The sequence below is a fragment of the Lissotriton helveticus genome, chromosome 7 (genome assembly GCF_964261635.1).
Source record: "Lissotriton helveticus chromosome 7, aLisHel1.1, whole genome shotgun sequence".
In the NCBI taxonomy this organism is placed as follows: domain Eukaryota; kingdom Metazoa; phylum Chordata; class Amphibia; order Caudata; family Salamandridae; genus Lissotriton; species Lissotriton helveticus.
Window position 1 is genome coordinate 688221586 of NC_136068.1, and position 25447 is coordinate 688247032.

Sequence of the window (25447 nt, forward strand, 5' to 3'; positions counted from 1 at the left end):
TTGGCCCTATGTGTGCTTCTAGCCATGTTGACAGATGGTTGGCCAACTCAATGTTATTTGATGTAAGAAACAAGCCAAGAGGTCTTGCCTTCGAGGCCTATTGACTTTATCAAGGTTTTTTTTAACCATGCTGTACAGCATCCTGATGCTCTGCGGCATGGGTAAATAAGAAAAGATATCCATCATCCAACAGGCCATATGATTGTGTAGGTGTTCACACCATGCATGTGCACGCCTAAAAAAATAACACATTTGTATTTTTATTTGCCAGTCTGAGTTGTATCAGCAAATAAAAATAAAGTAATGGATAAAAACGTTTTCTAAAACACAGGTTGGGAAGTAACACGAAGTTGAGGGTGGGGGCTACACAGAGGGCACAGCTGGGGAAACACAGGGTGCGGATGAAAGAAACAACACATGGGGTGGGGAGCAGAAGCAAGGGCTGACAGACAAGGAGTGTGAGAGTTGAGGAAGCAACATGTAGGGCAGGAGTGGGGAGTGAAAGCAATGGGCAACACAGAAAGACAGGCAGATGGAACGGAAGCAAAACAGAGTGTGAGGATGGAAAGATGAAGCAACGGGCGAGAGAACAATGTTGAGTGGGCTGGGGAGAGGCACACGAACGGTAAGCAGTACCCATGAGAGGACACGAGAGTGAGCACAATATGAAGGGGGAGCAGAGAGAATCCCACAGGTAACAGAGAGGAACACAGAGTGCAGTGGAAAAAACTACAAGAGGGAGACAGCTGAAAAACACATGCACTCTTGTGGAATCCTTGGCAAAAAGGAAAAAAGTAGTGCCTAAAAAGCAAGCACTCGAAGCACAGAAGCCATCAATCAAAAGAGTCTATGCTTCATGAGAAGGTCAAATCAATATTGACAAGTTGGGACACGAATGAGAAGCAGACAAATGAGAGTGACAATAAAGCTAACCAAAGGTAAGCAACGGCTGGGTGACCAGTCCCTGTACATGCTTGGTAAGCTCGCAGTACATCTATCACCACTACACCGCTGTGATGTTTGGTAGACTCAACATAAAAATGTGATTCTAATTGAGAAGGGATGTGTTCAGCAGTTAGAGAGAGACTGATTCTACTTGAGCATTACCAAGGCAGTTTTCCATATAGGTAGACCCTGTCTGTGGAAACACAGGGAGTAAAAATACGATGGACTTGAATGTGGCTCAGAGTAATTATCAGAGGCTCTAGTTAATTCAAGCATTCCACTCAGTGCAGCTTCACTCAGAACAATTGTAACCTACCTCATTTAAGACTTTAGCCTTGGCTCCAGGAGGGAGACACGTCACAGCGCCTAGCACTAGCTCATACTCCAAAATATTGCAGAACAAAAACAAACCTGTGCACGCATCTCCAACAAATCGGATCAACTGCCCTAATTCACTATTTACCACCTTTAAACAATCATTTAGGCCATTGACATTTGACAGTCGATAGCATTATTAATCTGTTGATATGTTACTCTTGACCTCTCTGAGGATCAATATTTAGCGTAAAATATTTATGAAAGGCTTCAATCTGTAAGCAATTTGTGCCAATGGACTGGAATAAAATACTGAGATTTTCGAAACGTGCCCTTTGTTTGGGAAATAATTCTGTAGCGGCTGGCTGTGAATCTGTGGAGTGCTGAGAGCAGAGGGTCGGAACCAGAGAAAACATAGCCTGGCAAAGAAACAGAACCAAGTCAAACATGGAAACAAATCACTGAGCACAGGGAAAAGAGACACACAGGCTGGCCCTATAAGCGCTGCCACCGAACGGACCCATATAGTGGAACAAAGTTGCATTGGAGTGAGCCACCCTTCACTCTGAGGAGGCCACCAAGTACAAGGAAAGGGACAGGCTGCAGAGTGGAAGGTTAGGTTTGTCCGACAGGACCCACTCTGCACTGGGAAATAACTGTTACCGACCCAAACAGCGACAGAACCGAGCCGCACTGCACACCGTGGAAGCCATCTTGTAGAAGGAAAAGATCTCACTGTACGGAGGAATGGAGTACTGTCAGGCAGGGGCCTATCCGTACAGGGACACAACTGACCCAAACGTGGAACAACGAACCAGTTTTCACATAGGAAATGCCAGGGGAAAGATCAGCTCACAAATAAACAGTACCACCCTATAGAGAGACAGTGCCAATGCATACAGAAAGAACCAACGAGCTAAGAGACTGAACCACAACAACGAACCACTGCACAAAGGAAAGGCGCTCACTGGCATTGTCTGATGAATGTTGGCTCTGCATAAGCAGCTAGCTACTTTATGCAACCTCAGACAAGAGGAAACACCATACATCACAGGCAAACAGCTGAGCACAATAAAGGGATACAAACTTTGGAAAGCAGTGGTGGCCTCCCAGCCAGAGCTGGGATAGAGCAGACATGACACAAATGATTCTACTGATAAAAGAAATGATTATGGCTACATTTACACAGATGATGACAAAATGTGCGTTAAGTTCCACGTTATAAAAATGATGCAACGAATACAATTCTGATACTGCATCGTAAAAGCATGCAGATGAAAAGACAGATTTGAGACATAATATATGCTTAAGTATTATATAGATGTGATTATTGATTTTGAAATGCTAATTTTACTCATTTATATGTGCTAGAATAATGTAGGAGAACAATCTTACGTCATGGATTTTAATACTAATGGATTTGATTCACTTGAAAAGTTACCAAATGTTATTCTATGTTATAATGCTTGCACCAAAAATGACAAAAGAAAAGTAGGTGTTACATGAATATATTTAAATGTGCCTATGTGAAACTCCTTTAGCGTGCATTTTATAAATTTATTAGTGGGATAACACAAAAACGACAAAGATTAAAATACATTGTCTTATGAGTGTAATGATGACACAAACAAAGTACCCTATACCTATATGTACTAATTATGATCAGATTGAACTGTTTATTAATGTATTTTGAAGTTATATGCTAGCTTTCATATTAATGTGCAGTTCACAATTTAGCATGGTTATTGTCGTATGTAAGCCAACCTTTTCATGAAGGCCTCATATTTCACTAAATTCACTTCACCTTTTCAGTGAAGTCATGGACTGAATATTCTAAAGCGTAGGGGAAGTTCTTGAAATCTAGCAAACTGTATTGAAATGATAACTGTTTCTTCTGACATCTCCCGGACTGAATAGCACATTTGCAACAAATGTTGTTACACTGTGGAAGAGCTGCACGAGAACTGACATTTTTCACCCCTTTTGTCATCATCTTCAACGTTTCATTGTTCAATGTGTCTTTATTTCACATGAGATGAGTCACTGCGTAATCGATTTTCTTAATTTTTCCAGATTTGTACATGGGCGCCCGCAGACATTTTTCCAGGGGGGGGGGGGGATGTTAACGTCATCACCATCCTCCGACATGATGTGTGCCAGGTGGGGCATAAGAAACACTGGGGCGCAGAACTGGGATAGACTCAATTAAATGCCAGGAATCCAGGTCATGTGACTGACCCTGCCACAGGCCAACAAACACCACCTATAAGGAAAATGCTAAACTTTCTGACAAGGTGATTCATCTCTGTCTGCTAGGTGTGCAGACTTCCGGGCCCTCGATCCAACACCAATCAAGGCTATCTTCAGCATGATTCGATTTTCATCAAAATACTTTAAAACAGCCTATGATTAAAGCACCAGATTAAATATACTGTATGCACAGTGTATGTTAGGGATTATTTCCAGCACACATATTTACCAATATTGGATTCTTGGTGCTAGAATTCATGATAACTTTTATCCAAAGTTAAAGCACAACGTTAAAGTTAGTAATAAATAATGCAGCAATCACAAACGCAAGTGATTGGTGGGTGCTCCCTTTACTAGAATTCCCCGGGCAGTGCTAAATTTTACACACTTTCAATTAATTTATACAAAATAAAATGTATAGGTCCAAATGTTAGCTATATTTTTTAAAAGAAACTTAGAGTCCCTCTACGTGTAGTCAATGTCAAACTGACAACGTGCCCACGTTTAGAGATACAATAATGGCCAGCTCCCTTATGCGGAAGCCGGCACCGTAAATGTGTGGCACATGCAGCGCATTCAGCGGCGGCACATCACAGGTCCAGGGATACGGAGTCTTACACAGTGGTCGAAGTGGGAGAAAAAAAGTAGGGGAACAATGGGCGGAGAATCAAAGGGCGGGAATAAACAAAGGATTGGATCTGTGGGTGGAACCAGAGGTGTGGCCAGAATGCGCAGACATCCCAATTTTTAGTATTTGTTTGGCATTTCACTGCCCAGTTTAATCAACCAATGGATACACATGATTATTTAAGGTTATAATGAGTTATTGACATTAAAATATATTCACAAAGTGGGATATGCTTCTAATCACAGAATGTACCAAATACGATAAAATGTGGAAACACAAGCCATTTGTCTCCGAGCCATGGAGTTTCTGTCATCAGCACTACTCTCTTTTTCCACAACAGCAGTTCAAACATGAATGGCAAAATATCTTATTTTGCAAATGTTTTCTCTAAAATGATGTCTCTGCCATATTTGACTGGGTAGGAGTGTTCTGCTTAATTCAGATACTCTGTCCATCACCACCCCCTTTTTGAATCGTTTTGGCCACCACAAGTGTGGAAGGGTATGCTCAGATGTGAGTCCCTTGCTCACTGCACCATCAGGATTCAAGCAAGCCGGGCCGAAGACGGCTGTAATGCCAGAAACCGGTCCCCGGAAGCTTGTTTCCTTTCCAGTAAAGAATTGGCTTGGTAGTTTGGTCTGCCCTGTTCCCATGATGCACTGGGCCAGGGTCAGACTAATTTGCATGTAGCCAGGTTCTGAACTGGGATGGTGCAGTGAGCTAAAAAACGGTGATGGATCAAGCCCAGATCTTTTGACTGGGTAGGAGTGTTCTGCTTAATTCAGATACTCTGTCCATCACCACCCCCTTTTTGAATCGTTTTGGCCACCACAAGTGTGGAAGGGTATGCTCAGATGTGAGTCCCTTGCTCACTGCACCATCAGGATTCAAGCAAGCCGGGCCGAAGACGGCTGTAATGCCAGAAACCGGTCCCCGGAAGCTTGTTTCCTTTCCAGTAAAGAATTGGCTTGGTAGTTTGGTCTGCCCTGTTCCCATGATGCACTGGGCCAGGGTCAGACTAATTTGCATGTAGCCAGGTTCTGAACTGGGATGGTGCAGTGAGCTAAAAAACGGTGATGGATCAAGCCCTGATCTTTTGTCTGGGTATGAGTGTTCTGCTTAATTCAGATACTCTGTCCATCACCACCCCCTTTTTGAATCGTTTTGGCCACCACAAGTGTGGAAGGGTATGCTCAGATGTGAGTCCCTTGCTCACTGCACCATCAGGATTCAAGCAAGCCGGGCCGAAGACGGCTGTAATGCCAGAAACCGGTCCACGGAAGCTTGTTTCCTTTCCAGTAAAGAATTGGCTTGGTAGTTTGGTCTGCCCTGTTCCCATGATGCACTGGGCCAGGGTCAGACTAATTTGCATGTAGCCAGGTTCTGAACTGGGGTGGTGCAGTGAGCTAAAAAACGGTGATGGATCAAGCCCTGATCTTTTGACTGGGTAGGAGTGTTCTGCTTAATTCAGATACTCTGTCCATCACCACCCCCTTTTTGAATCGTTTCTGCCATATTTGCCTCATAATGCAAGATCTGCTGCATGATCTGACCATTTAAACTAATAAATTGTTTGTAGCTAAAACATATCAAAAGTTAATATACAATGTGACTTGCGTGTGTGGATGGCCTATTGTAAAGGTTGACTGGTCACCTTTCTCACTGCTGATTTTGTATGATACACTGGTACTAATAAGGCAAAATCTTTCCAGAGACTGTTAGCATGTGTAAAGACGTCAAAATAATAAAATATCTGAAAATATACTGCATTACGCGGCAGCCTTTTTTTAAATGCATAATTTAGTCAACACTACGGCATAATGTTGTCATCCTTTGCTGCATAATTAATTCCAGTGGCCCCAAAGCAGGCAGCACCTGTTAAAAGTGCTTGTGAATGAAGCCGGGTGACTGTAAGTTTGCGAACTTAGTTTGGTGTGCGTGCAAATCCTGCATTGCCAATCCCAGGTGAGTTGCAGCTACTACTGCTGAAACCAGGCCAATAGAGGTACCTATGGGTTAGGCAGACTGGCCTCAAGGGCACGGTCAGCCATATCACTGGTGGTGTCCTGTGCATTAATGTTTGTTAGTGCCCCCTAATGACCACCTCTGCCATGGATTCCCCCACTACCACCCTTTAACTGTGCCCCCCAAGTTTCCATAACCACTCTCTCTCAGATGCATTTAATTTGATTTACAGCGCAACTCATACCATTGTAGGGTGTCAGAGTACTTTACATCACACACATTACACAGAGACAATCAATATGTGTGTAAATCACTGTATAGAAAATGTTACATAAGACTAAGGACTACAAGGTGTAGGAGTCACATGACAACAATACTAGTAGGCCGTATAGTTTTATAGTGATTGGTCTGGAGAAACACAATACCGGGAATTTAAAACGTAATACCATGGTTGGGGGTTCTCCTTAATAATCAGAATTGATTTCTGTCCAAAAGAACACTTTTTGGGACATTAGGATAATCAAAGACTGGGGGAGGGAGTGGGGGGAAGGGGACATAACGCTCTAATTTATACCTTGCAGTTTGTATGCAGCTCTTAGATGACAGTTAATAGCTCACTGTTCTAAGTTAGGATTTTAACTTATAAACTGCAAGTAACAAAAGGATCTCTCTGACAAAAGCAGTAGCCCACTGACCTATGTACATTATGTGCACTTTGTGATTTGCATGGTGCATGTTCTTTGCAGCCGGTACATTAACCCTCTGAGCTACCTTTCCATGAGTCAAAACTTCCACTAGACAAAATTCTGATCTCTCTCTAGGAAGAACATTAATCACCAGAGTCATCATGAAATTTTTATTGTTGGTGAAAATTGCTGAAGGCCAGGAACGATATTTAACAACAAGGGGTGGTGATGGACAGAGTTTCTGAATTAAGCAGAATACTCTCACCCAGTCAAGAGATCAGGGCTAGATCCAACACCGTTTTTTAGCTCACTGCACCATCCCAGTTCAGAACCTGGCTATATGCAAATTAGTTTGTTCCTGTCCCAGTGCGTGATGGGAACAGGGCAAACCAAACTACCAAGCCAATTCTTACACTGGGAAGGAAACAAGCTTCCGGGGACCGGTTTCTGCCATTTCAGCCGTCGTCGGCCCGGCTTGCTTGAATCCTGATGGTGCAATGAGCAAGGGACTCACATCTGAGTATACCCTTCCACGCTTAGGGTGGACAAAATATTTAACAACAAGGGGTGGTGATGGACAGAGTTTCTGAATTAAGCAGAATACTCTCACCCAGTCAAGAGATCAGGGCTAGATCCAAAACCGTTTTTTATACCGTGATGGATCAAGCCCTGATCTTTGGACTGGGTAAGAGTGGTCTGCTTAATTCAGACACTCTGTTCATCACCACCCCCTTTTCTGAATCGTTTTTGGCCACTATTGGTGTGGCAGGGTATACTCAGACATGAGTCCCTTGCTCACTGCTCCATCAGGATTCAAGCAAGCCGGGCTGACGGCTGAAATGCCAGAAACCGGTCCCCGGAAGCTTGTCTCCTTTCTGGTGAAGAATTGGCTCGGTAGTTTGGTGTGACCTGTTCCCATGATGCACTGGGCCAGGGACAGACTAATTTGCATATAGCCAGGTTCTGAGCTGGGATGGGGCAGTGAGCTAAATAACGGTGATGGATCAAGCCCTGATCTTTGGACTGGGTAAGAGTGGTCTGCTTAATTCAGACACTCTGTTCATCACCACCCCCTTTTCTGAATCGTTTTTGGCCACTATAGGTGTGGCAGGGTATACTCAGACATGAGTCCCTTGCTCACTGCTCCATCAGGATTCAAGCAAGCCGGGCCGACGACGGCTGAAATGCCAGAAACCGGTCCCCGGAAGTTTGTCTCCTTTCTGGTGAAGAATTGGCTTGGTAGTTTGGTCTGCCCTGTTCCCATGATGCACTGGGCCAGGGACCGTTTGTGTGGAGGGCGGCCGGCCATCTTAGCAGGAGTCCTCTCCCCGCTGAAACCTGTGGCAGCGGTCTAGCTGGGGGAGTGACGCTCTGCCATAAATCAGCTGCTGGACTAAGCACTGGGCGGTGAGAGTGAGTGGTGGCAGCGCTCATTATCAAACCGCTTCTCGTTTTGCTCGCATGTGCTAAGATCTTAAATAACTTTTAAAATCATTTTGAAACCCACTGTGATTGCGACTTTGGGGCTTTTTATTTCTCACTCATCTGACTCGCTTTTCGAGTCTGTTTGTCTCTCTGCTGAGGGCAGCTAAATAAATTGTAGAAACGCTGTGGGGATGTTTTAAACTTACCTGACAGTTGCTGTGTATTGTGTGAGCCTACCCGACCCTGTTCCATCGCGGCTGTGTGCCGTTTGTGTGGAGGGTGGGCGGCCATCTTAGCAGGAGTCCTCTCCCCGGCTGAAACCTGTGGCAGCGGTCTAGCTGGGGGAGTGACGCTCTGCCATAAATTACCATGCCTTTCCTGTCGCACAGCGCCCGCGCGTGGCGGGCGCGCCTAAGGCGCGCCGAAGGTAAGCCAAAGGTCAGCCCGTCTGCGCCCGTCCGCGCCTCGGCCGTGACAGACGCAGAGCGGGCTGTTCAACAGCCTTGGACTGTGCAAGACCTTGCAGTCAGGTACACTAGGGAGCAGTTGTTGTCTCTACGTCCTGCAGGATGTTTGGATGCGGGAGGCGCTGTAGTGAACTGTCCATGGCTCAACCCGTGTTCGATCTGTGGTTTTTGCTGTTTGGATACTCTCTCCACCCCTTCTGCACGGGAGCCAGTCCCCCATGTTTTCTCGGCCGCCCTAGTCAACGCGCGGTCGATGTGTAAACATGCTGCTGATATTTTTGAGCTGCTTGTCGACAGCCCGCTCGATTTTTTGTTTGTGACGGAGACCTGGCTCACTGAGGCCAGTGCCCCGGATGTCGAGCTAGCGGTCCCACGTGGCTACAAAATACATAGGAGGGACAGAGCACTGGGAAGAGGGGGGGTGTCGCTATTATTCTCAGAGATTCATTAACTCTTCAGGTAGACCCCCGATAACCCTGGTGGGGGGCGAAGTTATGAATTTTTCTGTGGTTCTCTCCCCGCACTTTACCCTTGGGGGTTCCCTGGTTTATCGGCCCCCAGGACCTGTGGGTGCGTTTCTTACGGCTCTGACTGAGCTTTGTACCCCCCGAGCCCTCAGATTTCCGAGCTTTTTGCTTCTGGGCGACTTCAACATTCATATTGATGAGGTGGGTCTCCCGGAGAGCAAAAGCTTTCTAGACTTTTTGGATTTTGTGCACCTGTCTCAGTGGGTCTCTCTACCCACGCACTCGGGGGGGCACACCCTGGATGTGATCTGCTCCAATTTTCTCCTCCAGGCTGATGCTCCTGAACCTTTGCCGTGGTCCGACCATCAGCTAATTAGGTTTGCTTGGTCATCTCAGGGGACTCCCTCTGCGAGGATTAAATCATGGTGTGCCAATAAAATCAATAACGAAACTCTGGTGGCCACCCTAGTTGAGAATCGGCCTGCGCTGGGTAAAGATCTCACTACAGCAGTGTCGTCCTTCAATGAGTGGATGGTTGCGGGGGTTTCGACCTCTTCTAAAGGAAGGGGAGGTAAACTGCGCTCCACCGCCTCACAACCCTGGTTCTCCCAGGAGTTACGTCTCCATAAACAGTCCTGTAAAAGACTCGAGCGGGATTGGCGTCAATCGTACTGCCCTCTGGCCAAGGAAATACTGCGTAAGGAACAGAAAATTTATTATGCCAGTATTAAAAAGGCCAAAGGTATCTATTACGCCAACCGAATTGCTAAAGCTAATAATAACAGTCGGGAGATTATTTCAATTGTGAATAGCTTTCTGGCCCCCTGCGCGGAGCAGCGGATAGTTCCAGCTTCGAAAGATTGGTGTGAGAGCCTGTCTGGGTTTTTTGTGGACAAAATAGCGGCTATTCAGTCAAACTTTGCTGCTACCAGTCCGTTTGTTAACCCGCAGGACTTCTCTCTTCCTCGGAAGGTTCTCTCGACCAAGCTGACGGAGTTTGTTCCACCTTCTATCACTGACACTCTTGCCGTGATCAAGTCTTTGAAATCGGGGTCTCCCTCTGACCCCTGTCCAGCAAGAGTGTTGGCCGCTGTTGCTGATGTGGTGGTTGAGGAGGTGTCGCACTTAGTTGGCCTCTCCTTCAAAGCTGCCAGTCTGCCTGCAGAGTGGAAACAAGCTAAGCTCCTACCTCTGCTGAAAAAGGCCGGCGCTGATCCGGCGGTACTGACCAATTATCAGCCTATATCGCTGCTTCCTGCCTTGGCTAAAATCGGTGAGAGGCTGGCCTTCCAACAGCTTAATGAGTTTGTGGAAGGATCTGGAGCTCTTCACGAGGCTCAATCCGGGTTCCGCACTGCCCACAGTACGGAGTCGGCCCTGGTGGAAGTCTCTGAGGCGGTCAGGGAATGTTTGGATGGGGGCGGCAGAGTGGCTCTAATTTTATTGGACCTCTCTGCCGCGTTTGACACGGTTCCCCACCAACGCCTCCTGTCCAGGCTCGCCGACATCGGTATTTGTGATCTTGCTTTGGACTGGCTGAGCTCATTTCTGTTGGCTAGATCTCAACAGGTTTGGCTCCCTCCGTTTTCATCTTCGGCTAGACCACTCCGGACAGGGGTCCCGCAGGGCTCGACATTGAGCCCCTTGCTCTTTAATATATATCTAACCCCCCTGATTGAACTAGCCGAACATTGGGGAGCCAAAGTTATAGCATACGCGGACGACACGCAGTTGTTGTTCACTTGGCCAGGTGAGGCACTGGATACAAAGCAGATCCAAAATTGTCTGTCCTCAGTCTTCAATTGGCTAGCGTCATCACAATTGAAGTGTAATGAGGACAAGACTGAAATCCTGCTCTATGGCCAGTTTCCCCCTGACTTCAGGTCACTATTGTGGCCAGATGGCTTCCCCATTCCAGGTGCCTCAAACACCTTGGCCAAGAACCTCGGGGTCTGGTTCGGGGAGGACCTCCGTTTTTAGGGGCACATTAAGAGGCTCACTGGAGGCTGCTTTGGGACCTTGAAGTCTCTCAGAAAGTTTTTTCCGCTTCTGCCGGCCTCTGCCCGCGAGTCAGTCGCGAGAGCTTCAATTCTCTCGCGCCTGGACTACGCTAACGCTCTGTTTAGTGTCTCTCCGGCTTACTTGATAGGGCGGCTCCAGGTTATTCAGAACGCTACCGCTAGACTATTGGGGAATATCTCCAAGCGGATCAGCGTTAGGAGTTACCTGGAGAGCTTGCATTGGCTTCCGGTGCAGCATCGAATTACCTTCAAAATCTTGACTTTGGCCCACAAAGCCATCAATGGGCGCGGTCCCGCCTATCTGATGAAACGATTCCTGCGGTACACTCCCAACCGAGATCTGCGTTCAGCATCTCAACACCTCTTGCAAGTACCGCGTTTTCGGCGCATCCGGCTGGGTGGGCACTCTGTGACAGTGAGAGCTGCGCGAGCATGGAATGCGCTCCCAGTCTCTTTGCGCAGTACGGTGGACTTCACGGCTTTTAAGAAAGCACTAAAAACCCATTTGTTTAGATTAGCTGTGTAAATTGTTATGTTACTTCAGGGCTCTGCTGCTATACTTCCCTTTTTCCTTCTTCCGCGCCAGGATACTCCGGCAGTAATTGTGCGCGCTATAAAACAGCTTAACATAACATAACATAACAGACTAATTTGCATATAGCCAGGTTCTGAGCTGGGATGGGGCAGTGAGCTAAATAACGGTGATGGATCAAGCCCTGATCTTTGGACTGGGTAAGAGTGGTCTGCTTAATTCAGACACTCTGTTCATCACCACCCCCTTTTCTGAATCGTTTTTGGCCACTATAGGTGTGGCAGGGTATACTCAGACATGAGTCCCTTGCTCACTGCTCCATCAGGATTCAAGCAAGCCGGGCCGACGACGGCTGAAATGCCAGAAACCGGTCCCCGGAAGCTTGTCTCCTTTCTGGTGAAGAATTGGCTTGGTAGTTTGGTCCGCCCTGTTCCCATGATGCACTGGGCCAGGGACAGACTAATTTGCATATAGCCAGGTTCTGAGCTGGGATGGGGCAGTGAGCTAAATAACGGTGATGGATCAAGCCCTGATCTTTGGACTGGGTAAGAGTGGTCTGCTTAATTCAGACACTCTGTTCATCACCACCCCCTTTTCTGAATCGAAGGCCAGGAAGGAGGCATCAAGCTTTTTTAAAACCATAATATACTTGCAAACATGATGCCTCCACCTAAAGTCAGCACCCGGTGCGGTCACACAGGTTGCACTGCCCTAGAGCTGGCCGTTCTCCAGGGTCCTGTGACCTCAGTGACTGTTGTTCTAGTGTGTGCTGCTTCATAGGCCTGCCCGCAAGACTGGAGGTGAACTTCAGTATGGATAGTGGTGGACAAGACTTGAAGGTTAACCTACACTTGTCATGCTTGGGTCCACCTGCTGATGCGAAGACACCAGGACTTCTAAGGTGTTGCGAAGCCTTCTAAGGTCTAGCATGTGATTGTGCTCTCGCAGGAGAGTGGTCTGGTGGACTGGTTATTAAGGCTGAACCTGGTTCCCAGTTCCAAATTCAGCAGCTCTGACCATAGTGCCACATCCTCTCCCCCACTGAACACCGTACTGCCCCACTGAGAAAAACTCCCACTGTTATCAACTACAACCCAATTGTTGCCCGCTATAAACACCTGGATGCGGCTCAATTTAAATTACGCACTAGACAAGAGCAATATGCGGCCTACAAAAAAAAAGTAACAACATCCTGGAAAAAGCAAACACTTATAGGGAATGCAAAATTTAGCAAACCATGGGAAATTTAAGCAGGAACAACATGGTTACCTTAATGTTTTTGCACTCACTATTCAGAAATCAGTGAGTGCTTTTGCCTGAAAAGTTAAGGACACGACTACAGGGCCCTGAATGGACCCATTTCAATGGCCATTGCTTATATCCTAACAAAACGTAAGCAGTAGGGTAATAATAATAATAATAAGACATTTGTAAAGCGCATGGCTGCACAAAACTGTGTATCCCCGCGCTTACTACTAACAAAAAACTTTCAGAGGGAAGGAGATGGAAAGAAATCATAACATAAATTTATTGCGGGAAGAGGTGAGTTTTCAGTTTAGCTCTAAATAGAGTTTCCGAGGGTTCCATCCGCAGATGCACTGGGAGGGCATTCCAATGTTTCACTGCTTGGTAGCGAAAGGATCTACCCCCCATTTTCGCTCTGGAGATGCGGGGAAGTTTGAATTGCATCATACCAGATGATCTTAAGTCTCTAATCGGGCGATGGATGGTCAAGAGACTTCTGAGGTAGATGGGTCCCTTATTATTGGCAATCCGATGGGCATAGCAGAGGCTCTTATATCTGATTCTTTCCCTGATGGGGAGCCAATGCAATTTAGAAAGGGCAGCTTTGGAAGAGGTTCTATTGGGAAGACCCAACACCATGCGAGCGGCAGCATTTTGAATGCATTGTAGCTGATGTAAGCTGTTCTGGTTAAGGCCTAATAGAAGAACGTTTCCGTAATCTAGATGGGGTGTTATGAGGGCGTGTACAATGATCTTTCTGGCTCCGATGGGGATTAGGTCAATGATTTTCCGCAGGGTCTTTAGTGTGCCAAAGCACTTGCCTGTTATTTTGCTGACTTGGGATTTGCCCGAAAGGTCCGTGTCAAGCATGACCCCTAAGTTTTTGACCTTTTCTACAGGGCAGGGGAGTTCTCCCAGGACCGAGGGCCACCATGCCTGGGACCATATGGATGTTTTGTTCCCCACCACCAACACCTCTGTCTTGTCTCCATTTAAGCGGAGGCAATTATTGTTCATCCAGGTGGCTACAGCAGCCATGCAGTTAGAGAAATTGGTGGCATAATCCTCGCTGTCTGGTGTAAGTTTGAACATTAATTGGGTGTCGTCGGCATAGCTGACAATGCCCACCCCAAAATTCTCTACAACGTGAGCCAGGGGTTCCATATAGATGTTGAATAAGGTAGGGCTCAAACTGGAGCCCTGTGGAACCCCATGGCTAACGCTTCGAGAAGATGATTTAAAGGGTGGGCAGTGCAGCTGAAACGATCTTTTGGTGAGAAAAGATTCGAGCCAAGCTAGTGCCTGGTCTTTTACTCCTATGTCCGAGAGCCGGGACAGCAGCGTTGAGTGAAGCACAGTATCAAATGCTGCGCTTGGGTCTAACATGACCAACGCTGCTGTCTCTCCCTCGTCCACCATCCTACGGATACATTCCGTGGAGTACAGAACCGCTGATTCTGTGGAATAGCCAGGTCTAAAACCCGATTGGGAGGGGTGGAGTATAGTTTCCTTTTCTAGGAATGCCATAAGCTGTTTATTAACTATTTTTTCTATTATTTTGGCACATTGTGGCAAAAGAGAGATAGGCCTGAGGTTTTGGAACTGAGTAATAGGGATATTGTTTTTTTTTTTTTAAGGGTATGACTTGCGCTGCTTTCCAAGCCTCCGGTACCTTACATTCTTGAAAGGATAGGGTTATCATGTTTCTAATATGATCTATGAGAAAGTTTTCCATGATGTCCTTACTTTTTGCCAATGGGCACACATCACTAGGAGAACCTGAATGAATACCATTGATGATATTGATAAGATATTTTTTGTCAGGTATAGTGAAAGTGGTAAGTTTGGAATTTTGAGTAGGGAAGTCTTTAGTCACTACCTCCTTTCCTAATTTAGTGGGTTTGGGGAAAGTAGCATGAATTTTCTCGACTTTTTCGACGAAGAAATCTGCTATTTGTTCACATATATCGTTGGAATATGTGTCTTGAGTGTCTAAGCGTGTGGTGTCTGTTAGTTCTTTATAGATACGGAACAGTTCCTTTGTAGGGTTATCTGCCTCTTCAATTCTGTTTTTGAAGAAGACACTTTTTTCTTCTCTCACCATTTTTTGGTATTTTTTTAGTTCAAATCTATAAATTTCCTTAAGTTCGGGAGTGTAGCTTTTTCTCCATTTGCGTTCTGTCGCTTTGCATTGGGCCTTTGCGATTTTTAATTTCTCAGAGTACCAAAGCTCTGATTTGGTTCTTCTCACTGGAGGTTTAAAGGTCCACGGGGCAATTTTGTCTAATGCCTTGCCTAGCCATAATTCATAGTTATTCCATGTGTCTTGTAAGGACTGACCTGTGGGGGGGGGGGTGTTCCTCTAATGCGCTGATAAATCGATCAGGGGTGTAGTTTTTCCAATTGCGACGCTTCAGTGGTGATAATTTGTCTGGAGCGTTATTGGTAATATTAGTAAATATGTCAAAAGTGATCATATAATGGTCGGACCAAATTAGCGGGGTAGGGGGGAAAATTTCAATTCCTTCCCAAGTAGCAAAAATTGGGTCAAGGAGGTGACCTTGTTGGTGAGTCGGGTTGGTGGATAACAATTTTATTCCCAGCGAGTACAGTGCTGTCTTAAGTATTTGTGCCTCTTTTGCATTGCTATCTTCAAAATGAAGATTGAGGTCACCTAAGATCATAAGATTATTATGTCTTATAGCTAACTGGGTAGATGCTTCTATGAGTTGGTTGCAGAAAGGGGTTGAGGTGCCAGGAGGGCGGTATATAAGGAGCCCAGTAATGGTCGTAGTTGATTTCAGTTTTATAGAGAATGTACCACATTCACTATTTATGATGGCCTTATTAGTGAGGGAACATTCTAACTCCTTTTTGCATATGAGTGCGAGTCCTCCACCTCGTTGTTTATGCCTATCGATTCTTAGAAAACTGTAGTTCGAGGGCACTGTCTCTAAGATGTCGGGGGAGGAAGATTCCTCCAACCAAGTTTCTGTGAGAAACATTACATCGAAGTCATGTTTCTGTAATAAATCGTGTATTTCAGTTTTATGTTTTATCATTGATCCGCAATTAAGCATCATCATTTTTAATTTGGTTGTCGGGGCAACGATGTTATTTGCTGTGGGAATTGATTTGTGGCATATTTTACAGGACGCTGGTATCATGATTGGGTCTATGGTGTGGAGGCATGATTTGGTGAAGGTCTTACCAAGTTCGAATAGGGTCGATTTTGAGTAGTGGATTATCTGATGATGATCCTCCCAGACTGTCTCTAGCGGTTTTTCTGTGGGGGCATAGAGTCCTGCCCCGTGCCCCGGTCGGTCGCGTACGGGCGCAGACGGGCAGGACTCAGGCTTGACTTCGGCGCGCCCGCAATGCGCGTCCGCTGCGCGGAGCCATTGACGTATGCTTTTATGCAGTCGGACGCGCGACGGGCAGTGCGAGCCCTCACAAAGATGGCCGCTGTGCTTTCTTTAGTTCAGATACCTAGTTAGTCCCCACCAGATGACGGCCTGTGAATCGGCCACACCCACGGGGGCAAAGCAAGTAATCTGCCGCCAAACTAAGAGGAAATTTGAGGTCGGGCACAATCACGATTATCTTGTCCGCCGCTAAGGTAATGTCAGCGCGAGAACAGATCGAGTGCCAGGGGGTCAGGGGAGAGGACACACGGGGAAAAGCAATACAATTTTTAAAATCAAAAGCAGTGCAAGTTAAAATAACCTCCCGGCTCAAGCCTCAGGAGTAGAATGTCGAGCAGTAGACCACATCCCTGGACGCAGAGCCGCAGCACACATTTTGTTTTCCAATCCACACATTACAGTCCCTCCAGGATTGGTGCACTAGTTCCAAGTCCAGGGAAAACAAAGACAAGAAAACAAAAATAGCGCTTCACTGGCAAACTCTGTAAAAGTGGCGCTAATGTGTTTCAGTGTGAATAAAATCGGTTTGGCCAGTTTGCTACCACTCTGTCTTAATTTATTTAGTTATTTATCTATTTTTCATATTTTTAGCCTTTTATTCCCAATGCTGCACTTTGGAAATAAAATGTCAGAAAAATACGACATTTCCAGCAAAAGTGTCTTTATCTTTTGGATCCATTTCCCAGGGAAGCAAATAAAAGAAAGGAGAGGAAAGAGAGTGAGAACCCCTTCTTGAAGTCACGGTTTTCATGGGCGTCTGCAGGGGGGGGGCAAGGAGGGTCGCTCCAGGGGGGGGCAAGCGCCCCTCCTTGCCCCCCCCTGCGGACGCCCATGGATTTGTATCTTCTTTCCTGCAACATCACCCTCATCTTACTTTGGACCGACCAATGGAACTGAGTGGTCTAACCAGTGGCGTCACTAGGGGGGTGCGGCCCACACCGGGTGACACCAACCCATGGGGTGACACCAATCTGCACTGCAGCCTCGCCTCTGCTCTCACCTTTACAGTCGCTCCCTGTGCAAGCTTGTTCCTCATGCTGTTCACACTCGCCAGCGTCTCGCAGGAGATCTGCAATGCTTGACTGCAATTTTCTTTGCTCACAAGGCAACTCTATAGCAGCATAGCTCATCTGAGGGTGCATGGTTTCCTATTTTTCAGTATCTTGCAGTCTTCAGTTTTCCAGTGAACCAGTTCCAAATTTCAGCTTGCTCTTCACTACAGTGCCACCTGTTGCTCCCACTCTTGTTTATACAAATCCAGGGAAGACAGATGGAGTAAGAGAGAGAGGGAGACAGAGGGAGTAAGACAAAGAGAGAGGGCGCTAGAGAGAGCAAGACAGAGAGAGAGGAAGCAAGAGGGAGTAACAAAGAGAGAGAGGGAGCTAGAGAGAGTAAGACAGAGAGAGAGGGAGCTAGAGGGAGTAAGACAGAGAGGGAGACAGAGGTAGCTAGAGGAAGTAAGACAGAGAGAGAGGGAGCTAGAGAGAGTAAGACAGAGCGAGGGAGACAGAGGGAGCTAGAGGGAGTAAGACAGCGAGAGAGGGAGCTAGAGCGAGCAAGACAGAGAGAGAGGGAGCTAGAGGGAGTAAGAGAGAGAGAGGGAGCTAGAGGGAGCAAGGCAAAGAGAGGGAGCTAGAGGGACTAAGACGGAGAGAGAGGGAGCTAGAGGGAGTAAGACAGAGAGAAGAGCTAGACGGAGCAAGACAGAGAGAGAAGGAGCTAGAGGGAACAAGACAGAGAGGGAGCTAGAGGGAGTAAGAGAGAGGGAGCTAGAGGGAGTAAGACAGAGAGAGAGGGAGCTAGAGGGAGTAAGACAGAGAGAGGGAGCTAGAGGGAGTAAGACAGAGAGAGAGGGAGCAAGAGGGAGTAAGACAGAGAGAGAGGGAGCTAGAGGGAGTAAGACAGAGAGGGAGACAGGGGGAGCTAGAGGGAGTAAGATAGGGAGAGAGGGAGCTAGACAGAGAGAGAGAGAGCTAGAGGGATTAAGATAGAGAGAGAGGGAGCTAGAGGGATCAAGACAGAGGGAGAGGGAGCTAGAGGGAGTAAGAGAGAGAGAGAAGGAGCTAGAGGGAGCAAGACAGAGAGGGAGCTAAAGGGAGTAAGAGAGAGGGAGCTAGAGGGAGTAAGGCAGAGAGAGAGGGAGCTAGAGGGAGTAAGACAGAGAGAGGGAGCTAGAGGGAGTAAGACAAAGAGAGAAGGAGCAAGAGGGAGTAAGACAGAGAGAGAGGGAGCTAGAAGGAGTAAGACAGAGAGGGAGACAGGGGGAGCTAGAGGGAGTAAGATAGGGAGAGAGGGAGCTAGAGGGATTAAGATATAGAGAGAGGGAGCTAGAGGGAGCAAGACAGAGGGAGAGGGAGCTAGAGGGAGTGAGAGAGAGAGGGAGCTAGACAGAGAGAGGGAGCTAGAGGGAGTAAGACAGAGAGAGAGGGAGCTAGAGGGAGTAAGACAGAGAGAGAGAGACAGAGGGAGCTAGAGGGAGCAAGACAGAGAGAGAGGGAGCTAGACAGAGAGAGGGAGCTAGAGGGAGTAAGACAGAGAGCGCTAGACAGAGAGAGGGAGCTAGAGGGAGTAAGACAGAGAGAGAGAGAGCTAGAGGGAGCAAGACAGAGAGAGAGGGGGTTAGAGGGAGTAAGAGAGAGGGAGCTAGAGGGAGTAAGAGAGGGGGCTAGAGGGAGTAAGACAGAGAGAGAGGAAGCTAGAGGGAGTAAGACAGAGAGAGGGAGCTAGAGGGAGCAAGACAGAGAGAGAGGGAGCTAGAGGGAGTAAGAGAGAGAGAGAGGGAGCTAGAGGGAGTAAGAGAGAGAGAGGGAGCTAGAGGGTGTAAGAGAGAGAGCGGGAGCTAGAGGGAGTAAGAGAGAGAGTGAGTGGGAGCTAGAGGGAGTAAGACAGAGAGGGAGCTAGAGGGAGTAAGACAGAGAGAGAGGGAGCTAGAAGGAGTAAGAGAGGGAGCTAGAGGGAGCAAGACAGACAGAGGGAGCTAGAGGGAGTAAGACAGAGGGAGAGGGAGCTAGAGGGAGTAAGACAAAGAGAGAGGGAGCTAGAGGGAGTAAGACAGAGAGAGAGGGAGACAGAGGGAGCTAGAGGGAGCAAGACAGAGAGAGAGGGAGCTAGACAGAGAGAGGGAGATAGAGGGAGTAAGACAGAGAGAGAGGGAGCTAGAGGGCACTAGACAGAGAGAGGGGACTAGAGGGAGTAAGAGAGAGAGGGAGCTAGAGGGAGTAAGACAGAGAGAGAGAGCTAGAGTGAGCAAGACAGAGAGAGAGGGGCTAGAGGGAGTAAGAGAGAGAGAGGGAGAGGGAGATAGGGGGAGTAAGAGAGAGGGGGCTAGAGGGAGTAAGACAGAGAGAGAGGAAGCTAGAGGGAGTAAGACAGAGAGAGGGAGCTAGAGGGAGTAAGAGAGAGAGAGGGAGCTAGAGGGAGCAAGACAGAGAGGGAGCTAGAGGGAGTAAGAGAGAGGGAGCTAGAGGGAGTACGGCAGAGAGAGGGGGAGCTAGAGGGAGTAAGACAGAGAGGGAGCTAGAGGGAGTAAGAGAGAGGGAGCTAGAGGGACTAAGACGGAGAGAGAGGGAGCTAGAGGGAGTAAGACAGAGAGAGGGTGCTAGACGGAGCAAGACGGAGAGAGAAGGAGCTAGAGGGAGCAAGACAGAGAGGGAGCTAGAGGGAGTAAGAGAGAGGGAGCTAGAGGGAGTACGACAGAGAGAGAGGGAGCTAGAGGGAGTAAGACAGAGAGAGGGAGCTAGAGGGAGTAAGACAGAGAGAGAGGGAGCAAGAGGGAGTAAGAGAGAGAGAGAGAGGGAGCTAGAGGGAGTAAGACAGAGAGGGAGACAGAGGGAGCTAGAGGGAGTAAGATAGGGAGAGAGGGAGCTAGACAGAGAGAGGGAGCTAGAGGGATTTAGAGAGAGAGGGAGCAAGACAGAGGGAGAGGGAGCTAGAGGGAGTAAGAGAGAGAGAGAGCTAGACAGACAGAGGGAGCTAGAGGGAGTAAGACAGAGAGAGAGAGGGAGCTAGAGGGAGTAAGACAGGGAGAGGGGGGCTAGAGGGAGTAAGACAGAGAGAGGGAGACAGAGGGAGCTAGAGGGAGCAACACAGAGAGAGAGGGAGCTAGACAGAGAGAGGGAGCTAGAGGGAGTAAGACAGAGAGCGCTAGACAGAGAGAGGGAGCTAGAGGGAGTAAGAGAGAGAGAGGGAGCTAGAGGGAGCAAGACAGAGTGAGAGGGAGCTAGAGGGAGTAAGACAGAGAGAGAGAGAAGTAGAGGGAGCAAGACAGAGAGAGAGGGGGTTAGAGGGAGTAAGAGAGAGGGAGCTAGAGGGAGTAAGAGAGGGGGCTAGAGGGAGTAAGACAGAGAGAGGGAGCTAGAGGGAGCAAGACAGAGAGAGAGGGAGCTAGAGGAAGTAAAACACAGAGAGGGAGCTAGAGGGAGTAAGAGAGAGAGAGAGGGAGCTAGAGGGAGTAAGAGAGAGAGGGAGCTAGAGGGTGTAAGAGAGAGAGCGGGAGCTAGAGGGAGTAAGAGAGAGAGAGAGGGGGAGCTAGAGGGAGCAAGACAGAGAGAGGGAGCTAGAGGGAGTAAGACAGAGGGAGAGGGAGCTAGAGGGAGTAAGACAAAGAGAGAGGGAGCTAGAGAGAGTAAGACAGAGAGAGAGGTAGACAGAGGGAGCTAGAGGGAGCAAGACAGAGAGAGAGGGAGCTAGACAGAGAGAGGGAGCTAGAGGGAGTAAGACAGAGAGAGAGGGAGCTAGAGGGCACTAGACAGAGAGAGGGGGCTAGAGGGAGTAAGAGAGAGAGAGGGAGCTAGAGGGAGCAAAACAGAGTGAGAGGGAGCTAGAGGGAGTAAGACCGAGAGAGAGAGAGTGCTAGAGTGAGCAAGACAGAGAGAGGGGGGGGCTAGAGGGACTAAGAGAGAGGGGGCTAGAGGGAGTAAGACAGAGAGAGAGGAAGCTAGAGGGAGTAAAACAGAGAGAGGGAGCTAGAGGGAGCAAGACAGAGAGAGAGGGAGCTAGAGGGAGTAAGAGAGAGAGAGGGAGCTAGAGGGAGTAAGACAGAGAGAGAGGAAGCTAGAGGGAGTAAAACAGAGAGAGGGAGCTAGAGGGAGCAAGACAGAGAGAGAGGGAGCTAGAGGGAGTAAGAGAGAGAGAGGGAGCTAGAGGGAGTAAGAGAGAGAGCAGGAGCTAGAGGGAGTAAGAGAGAGAGAGCGGGAGCTAGCGGGAGTAAGACAGGGAGATGGAGCTAGAGGGAGTCAGCCAGAGAGAGAGGGAGCTAGAGGGAGTAAGACACAGAGAGAGGGAGCTAGAGGGAGTAAGACAGAGAGAGAGGGAGCTAGAAGGAGTAAGAGATGGAGCTAGAGGGAGCAAGACAGAGAGAGGGAGCTAGAGGGAGTAAGACAGAGGGAGAGGGACCTAGAGGGAGTAAGACAGAGAGAGGGAGCTAGAGGGAGTAAGAGAGGGGGCTAGAGGGAGTAAGACAGAGAGAGAGGAAGCTAGAGGGAGTAAGACAGAGAGAGGGAGCTAGAGGGAGCAAGACAGAGAGAGAGGGAGCTAGAGGGAGTAAAACAGAGAGAGGGAGCTAGAGGGAGTAAGAGAGAGAGAGAGGGAGCTAGAGGGAGTAAGAGAGAGAGGGAGCTAGAGGGTGTAAGAGAGAGAGCGGGAGCTAGAGGGAGTAAGGGAGAGAGAGAGGGGGAGCTAGAGGGAGCAAGACAGAGAGAGGGAGCTAGAGGGAGTAAGACAGAGGGAGAGGGAGCTAGAGGGAGTAAGACAAAGAGAGGGGGAGCTAGAGGGAGTAAGACAGAGAGAGAGGGAGACAGAGGGAGCAAGACAGAGAGAGAGGGAGCTAGACAGAGAGAGGGAGCTAGAGGGAGTAAGACAGAGAGAGAGGGAGCTAGAGGGCACTAGACAGAGAGAGGGGGCTAGAGGGAGTAAGAGAGAGAGAGGGAGCTAGAGGGAGCAAGACAGAGTGAGAGGGAGCTAGAGGGAGTAAGACCGAGAGAGAGAGAGAGCTAGAGTGAGCAAGACAGAGAGAGAGGGGGCTAGAGGGAGTAAGAGAGAGAGAGGGAGCTAGGGGGAGTAAGAGAGAGGGGGCTAGAGGGAGTAAGACAGAGAGAGAGGAAGCTAGAGGGAGTAAGACAGAGAGAGGGAGCTAGAGGGAGCAAGACAGAGAGAGAGAGGGAGCTAGAGGGAGTAAAACAGAGAGAGGGAGCTAGAGGGAGCAAGACAGAGAGAGAGGGAGCTAGAGGGAGTAAGAGAGAGAGAGGGAGCTAGAGGGAGTAAGAGAGAGAGCAGGAGCTAGAGGGAGTAAGAGAGAGAGAGCGGGAGCTAGAGGGAGTCAGACAGAGAGAGAGGGAGCTAGAGGGAGTAAGACAGAGAGAGAGGGAGCTAGAGGGAGTAAGACAGAGAGAGAGGGAGCTAGAAGGAGTAAGAGATGGAGCTAGAGGGAGCAAGACAGAGAGAGGGAGCTAGAGGGAGTAAGACAGAGGGAGAGGGACCTAGAGGGAGTAAGACAGAGAGAGGGAGCTAGAGGGAGTAAGACAGTACCTAGCGCCATACTTTTCCGACAGAGGTGGTCCATGCGGTAAGTCGTGAGGGGGTGACACCATGAGTTACCCGCACCGGGTGACACCAACTCCAGTGACGCCACTGGGTCTAACAGTTTGGTGATGCCAGAAAGAAAACCACCCTTGTTCTGTGAAAGAACTGCCTAGCACTGGGCTAGAACCAACACAGACAGAACTGAACCACATAGAATAATAACAGCCCCACACACGGCTAGAGCTAGCCTGCGCTGGGCAAATTATATACCCACAAGAAGGACAATGCTGACTAGCCCACCAATAGAACTGAGTTTATCTGGAGATCGGATACCAAAGTTAATCCTGAGGAATCTGATGCATTCATTTAACCAGAGACTGCGAGTCCGGTAGTTGTGCCTAGTGCATCGTTTCTTCTGCTCGAGAATCTAATGATGATGATGTGTATGCAAAGCTCCCCTCACCAGCCCAAAATGTTCTTCGTTTCATCTTTGACTACTAAGTAATCTTGGTGGATGGCGGCTTAGGGAACGAACCCCCACTTTACCAGCTTAAGTGGGGGCAGTCACTGGGCCGGATAAGCTGGTGAACTAGGCCCACATAAACATTAATTGGATATATTTGGGCTTCTTATGTCTACAGGTCTGCAAATAAAATGTCGATAAATAGCACTGCTACGAAATACCAGTAGAGAGGGTTGTTAGCGTTTACGGGCATGCACTGGGAAGAAAATACAGAGAGAAAAACACGAATTACAGGAAACCAGAGAGAGGAACACATAGAAAAACAATGAGCATGAGAAAGAAAGTTATGAAAAAAGAAGTAAGGATGAGAGAAAAAGATGAGTAGATAGAGAAAAAAGAACCAGAGGTGAAAGGAGGGTGGCACGAAGGAAGGAAATGTGAAAGGAAAGATTGGAGAAAGGTGAATGGGTGAAATAATAACTGGATGGGTGTATGCCAGGATTAATAGATGTAATGGGCAAAGGTTGGATGGAAGAGTGAAAGGATTGACTGCTGAAAGTGTGAATAGATGGAAGGTTGGAAGAAGGGATAGTGGGAGAAGAGTGAACGGTTGGATGGTTAAAAGATGGATTGATACATGAACATATTGATGAGGTGATAGATACAATGATGGATGGATGATGGAAGGACAGATGGATGGATGGATAGGGTAATGGGTGGCAAGATGGAGAGAGGAAGGGATGGATGGATTGATGAGTAGACAGAAGGGTAAATGGGTGCATAGATGAAAGGTGGTTGCATTTGCTCGATTTCCATGCTCGGTCTTGTTTGAGGTATGTTTCAAATGGGGTTATTTTCAGGGCCGGACTGGCCATAGCGGGCACCGGGCGATTCCCCGGTGGGCCGCAGGGTTGGGGCAGGTTTTGGGCCCCAGGGGAGCCGTTTCTGTTACTGGGGGTTGACCCCCTGTAGCAAAATCGGCCAAAACTGGCACTAGCAAACAGCTCACCGCACCCCCCGCCCCACTAGGGGTGCCGGCCAAGCAGTTTGTCAGGGCTGGTTTCGGGTCCCAGTCCGGGCCTGGGTATTTTAATTTTCTGGCTACTCCCATGGGATAGGGTCACCCAGTGGTGGCGCACAGAGCTCAGTGACCGTGGCTGTAGATGCGCATAGAGAGTGAAGGTGCGGTGTCAGGCCCTGGTAGAAGCTGACTAAGCAGAGATTCGGCAGGTTCATGAGATGTTTAGGTACACAGGATGGGTTGGACTCTTGTTCGTACTCTACGGTCCCTCCGTTTGATCCCTTTGTTTTCTTTATGGATTTTCATTGTCTTGCCCTGAACAATGGTCTGCCCACAAGGCTGCTCTGTCTCGAGGTATTTCCTGCTGGCAACCACTGCATTAAAAAGAATTGGCAAAATCAATAGTCTTGGCTTAAGGACCTGAAGCCTTTGTTAATGCTTGCATCATATGTGCGCCTATAAAATAAGGGGGCTGCAGCGACTACGTCTTCATGCCAGTTTTTTGATTTTATGTACTGCTTCGAGATGGATCAGTAGAATATATATAATTTTTTAACAGCATTCTAACTGGGAAACGTGTCACGGGTGTGGTTGAAGAAACGCTGAGGGCGGCGAGAAGCACAAAGACAAGATGGAGGAATACAGAGAGTGTTGGGGCAGAAAAGCACATAGAGAAGAGAGAGTAATATGTGAGTATGGGGCAGGGCGGTAGAGAAGCGCAAGGGAGAAACATTAAGGTGGAGCACAAACATGAGAGCCAGCGTGCACACAAGCATGTGATGTTTAAGACTAACATGGAGCATGGGGCAGCGAAGTATAGAAGGGAGACAGCTTGAAAACACATGCATTCTCAAGGTGTGCTTCACGAATACGAGTGCTGGTGGAAGGATAGAAGGAGCCAATCAGACTATGTTCCAGGAGAGGAACAGAGCAATGCTGAACGGCCAAAAAACAAATAAAGTCAGCGAATAGGGAGCAAGCACATGTGAGTGACAACACACAAAGCCAATGGTAAGCAATGGGCAGAATGCATTCCTAGGTCAGCTTTCTGCATCCCCCCCAATATGTCTTTG